At 32.3% G+C, this 5,027-nt stretch overlaps 1 long non-coding RNA gene across 1 annotated transcript; it reads right to left on the reverse strand.

Annotated features, from left to right (window-relative positions):
• Positions 1-2,636, reverse strand: LOC130468946 (uncharacterized). Its single transcript, XR_008929321.1, has 2 exons — positions 2,538-2,636; positions 1-228 (listed from the first exon to the last, which is right to left on the reverse strand). It is a non-coding gene; the product is annotated as an uncharacterized lncRNA (long non-coding RNA).
• Between the last annotated feature and the right edge of the window lie 2,391 nt (positions 2,637-5,027).

Raw genomic sequence — 5,027 nt, forward strand, 5'->3', positions numbered from 1 at the left:
TCACATAAAAATTATCCAATTATATAGATAATTAAATTAAATAGTATATAATTATAAATATAAAAGTCAATTACATTACAATCATATGAAAAACTAACATTCATAATTTAAGATTCAGTTTACAAGAAAATATCAAAGACAATCACTGGTGATGAAGTTTGCCAATTTTTCTCGAACTTCATTTATCTCCTCAAAGGTGAAAGGCCGCTCCCTCGGATTATTGAATACCTTAAAAAGATCGACCATCAAAAAATATACATACACTTTAGTTATATTATAAATATTGAATCGTACAATAAAATAAGACTTAATTTGTTCAAAACAAAGAAATAATGAACCATATAATAATAAAATTAGTTAATTTCGGTCTCAACTTTCATCTAATGAACTTAAACGAGTATTTTAAAGTCTTTCCATGTTTGATACACTTAGATTTATGTTTAAAAGACTCATTCTCACCCATTTTGGTGATGTTATGCACATTTGAGCCTACTTTGGTCAAGTTATGCACATATAAGGCTTGTTTGATCGTTATAGGTCACATTCCAAATAAAATGACTTATTTCGCTCCAACTTTCGACTAATGAACTTAAATAAGTATTTTATACCCTTTACATGTTCATTAGACTTAGTCTGATTTTTCAAAGACTCAATCTCACCAACTTTGGTGAAGTTATACACATTTAAGGCTCGTTTGATCATTATAGGTCACATTTTGACTAAAACGGCCTATTTTGGTCCCAACTTTCAAATAATGAGCCTAGATGAGTATATTAAACCCTTTACATTTTTAATACACTTAACTTTATGTTTCAAAGACTCATCATCACCCACGGTGTTCGTATTATAATCATTTAAGGATCGTTAGTTCAATATTGACCAAAATGACTTATTTCGCTCCTAAATTTCAATTAATAAACTTAAATAATTATTTAAAAGTTCTACATATTTAATATACTTAATTTTATGTTTAAAAGACTCATTATCACTTACTTTGTTCAAGTTATAAGGCTTGTTTAATCGTTATATGTCACATTCCGACTAAAATTGCTTATTTCGCTCCCAACTTTCAACTAATAAACTTAAATAAGTATTTTAAACCCTTTACATTTTCATTAGACTTAGTTTAATGTTTCCAAGACTCACTCTCACCTACTTTGGTCAAGTTATACACATTTAAGGCTCGTTTGATCATCGTAGGTCACATTTTGACTAAAATGGCTTATTTTGCTCCTAACTTTCAACTAATGAACCTAAATGAGTATTTTAAATTCTTTACCTGTTAAATACACTTATCTTTATGTTTCAAAGACTCATTATCATCCATTTTTGTCAAGTTATGCACATTTAAAGCTCCTAAATTCAATATAGTTCATTTTTTGACTAAAATTGCATATTTCGCTCCTAACTTTCAATTAATGTACTTAAATAAGTATTTAAAACACAATTACATGTTTAATACACTTATTTTTATGTTCCAAAGATTAATTATCACCTCTTTGGTAAACTTATGCACATTTATGGCTCGTTTGATTATTATAGGTCACATTTTGACTAAAATAGCTTATTTCGATCCCAACTTTCAACTAATGAACCTAAATGAGTATTTTAAACCTTTTACATGTTTAATAAAATTAGATTTATGTTTCAAAGACTTATTATCACCCACTCTGGTTAAGTTATGCATATTTAAGGCTCGTTAGTTCAATATAGTTCATATTTTGACTAAAATGGCTTATTTCGCTCCTAACTTTCAATCAATGAACTTAAGTAAGTATTTAAATTTCTTTACATGTTTAATACACTTAGTTTTATGTTCCAAAGATTCATTATCACCTACTTTCGTCAAGTTATGCACATATAAAGCTTGTTTGATCGTTATAGGTCACATTCCGACTAAACTAGCTTATTTCGCTCCTTACTTTCAACTAATGAACTTAAATAAATATTTAAAACCCTTTACATGTTCATTAGACTTAGTTTAATGTTTCAAAGAATCATTTTGAGCTAACCCATTTGTTCATTATTAAGTTGTAAGTAAGTTGACTTAGGTTCACTAGAGAGTCAACCCAAGTCAACTTATGTCAAATGCAATTGTACAAAAGAAACGCAGATGGCAGCAATAGAAAGCAGATCTATACAGCAGTACATATCAGAGATAAAAGACAAGCAGATCCAAGCATCTGTGTAGATCAGCAAGAATCAATGCAGATTAGAAAAGCGGAACATGATCATATCAGAATACAGAACATCAGTACAGAAACGCAAAAGATGTGCAGATCAGAATGACACACAAAAAACACGGAATATGTACATGATCAGAAACTGATTTTAGGCTTTAAAAATGGCTTTAAAAGTTTTTTCTCGTGACATTAATTTAAGATGTATAATCACATAAATCAGTAAATGTAAAATTAAAATACTAAATCTGAAAATAACTAAAAGAAAAAAGTAGATCGCGGATGTAAATTTAGAGATATGACTAAGACAACAACATAACGATGATAATTATGGGTGACTGAATAGAATATACATACCAACAGACAATGAAAAGAATGATAGTATACGCCCTTAATCCTCCAGGAAAGAGAGTCGCACCACAACAGAAGCTTCAGCTTACTTCCATAACAACCGCTTGGCTAGCCAGAAGGCATAAAAATGCACCAACTCAACTCCATATCCCGTGGCAATGTTTGAATCATGCTGACAGTACTTGTAGTTTGCGTCCGGGTCTGATACAATATGGGTTTGGTCAAACACAAATCTGTCATTTGTTACATGTTCTTACACAATGCTGTGATTCATGAATGGAAATTTAAAAATACAAAGAGCTGATAATGCAGCTAATTAAAAGGAAAAAACGCAATCTTCAAAAGATTGGTCCTTTTGAAGCCTTTGATTACAACAACTAATAAGTTCATAAGTCATATGATTCTCACTTTCTATTCTAAACTGACCAAACGGTGCCACGCTTCTGTTTGAAGCACATTCTTAGCAAATACGGGGTACTAAGAAGACAAAAATGATACTACTAAACTAATTGAAATTAACCCGAAGTACTGACTTGAATCCAATTTAATTCTAGTGCAGATAAAAGTTCCTTACAATTACAAACATATGAAATATGAAACCCCCTCTTTCCCTTCATTAGAGGGGCAATAACAACATGTACTCTCATCGGATACACAACCATTACACTAAGACCTCATTAATAAGTTTGATACTTCTGTTACAAATAAGTAAACTGGTTCATTTCCTAAAAGAAAGAACCCAACTGACAACAACAAAACTGAATAATTCGAGGTAGACAGGTAGCTTATTGACAAGTGGATAGCGAAACAACATTGATCTCCGAATCTGATTTGCCCTTAACTACCAAAATTACCAAATAATTTATGTGCTACATGTGTGGTAGATCGTAGATGCTCCAACTATTTGGAATCTCAATAAGATGTGACACACACAGTCCAACACCAATAGCCATATGGATTCACTTCTAGGTTCTAGCACAGTCTCAAAAGGTCAAGGAGTAAGAAGACATTTAGCTTAATTAAACGTTAATAACTCAGTGAATATCCAGTGCATCATCAGATCAACAAACAACACACGATTTAAATACTAATTGGTCACAAATTATTAAACAAAAAAATGCTACTAACAAGCTCTGTTTTGTGAGAATAAATGTCAGATCTAGTAATAAGAATTCCAATCAAAGTTAGAAAAATCACCATTCAAATTAACTAACCCATCAACTAAATTTCTCTTTCCCCTCCTAATTTAGTCGTCAAATTACTAGTTCAAACAATACGATCAATGCGACTATTAATTCGCAATAAGAAATGAAAATAGTAAACTTACAGTGCTTCGTCTTTGTTATCAGCGAGGCGGAAAGATATGATATCAAGGACAATAACATCAATGATAACAAGCCCTTACATTTCATCACTTCATCAAATGCCACAGCCCTCAGTTCTAATCTCACATTATTCCCCTAAAGCAAAAAAATTGAAAATGTTGCAAGTGTCATGATGAAAAATCATCTCAAAGGAGTCAAGAACTGAGGTTTAGTAATACAGCCCAACATATAAAACACACACCTCCAATCCTAGTTCTAGACAAGCTTCTGCATACTTTGCTGCTGATAAAGCTGCACTTCTTTCTTTTGATGTCAGCTTCCTTGTGATCAAGCTCTGCACGATGTTGCTGAGTCTTTTGGACCTGCTATTTTAGGTAAGTTCTTCAAGTTGAGACAAAAATCAATCACCAACCACACTAAACAAGATAGGCAACAAAACAATTTGGCTCATAATGATAATAGTATCAGAATTTGAGCTTCATCTCATAATTAACATTTTGGGCCATGGTTTGAGCAGCCTCACCAAGGAATATATGATCCTTCTCAAATGCCTGGATAATTACTTCCCATATATCAACGTACCAAAAGGCAATTGTAAAAATTTAGAATCTGAAATACAAAGAAACCCTAGAAAAATAAAACTTCAAATACATAGAAAGATTATGTAAAGCAAAAATTAAGTAAAAAACCTCAGAATTGATAGGAGCGGCAAGAGAAGCCACGCTCACTAGAGGTTGAATCATGAAGCTCAAATAATCAAACCAACCTCAATCAACATCAACAAGCATGTTACAATTACAAATTAGGGTTTTTAACCCACGGCTGGAAGAGGAAGTTGAAGGAAATAATGCCCTTGGTCCAAGTATGCATTCTATGTTAAGTCTAATAAATGCGGTTCAGTATTAATTAACAAGTTAATAATTCAGTGAGATCAAGTGAGCTGAATGCCTAGCTAGAGGCCGCTTCAGTTCAAGTGGAATTAATGATATTAATCCACAGCTTACTCTTGACTGAACCCGTAGGGTCACACAAATAGTACGTAAACGGATCAAGTATTTAATGGCATTAAATACTCCATCTATGAATATTCGGAACCGACGGATCTTGGTTTCAGTGGGAGCTAAGATCGTCACAGGCAAGAAATGAATACTCCGGAAACGATGATATTGCC

Source organism: Spinacia oleracea, chromosome 3 (assembly GCF_020520425.1).
Source record: "Spinacia oleracea cultivar Varoflay chromosome 3, BTI_SOV_V1, whole genome shotgun sequence".
Classification (NCBI taxonomy): domain Eukaryota; kingdom Viridiplantae; phylum Streptophyta; class Magnoliopsida; order Caryophyllales; family Amaranthaceae; genus Spinacia; species Spinacia oleracea.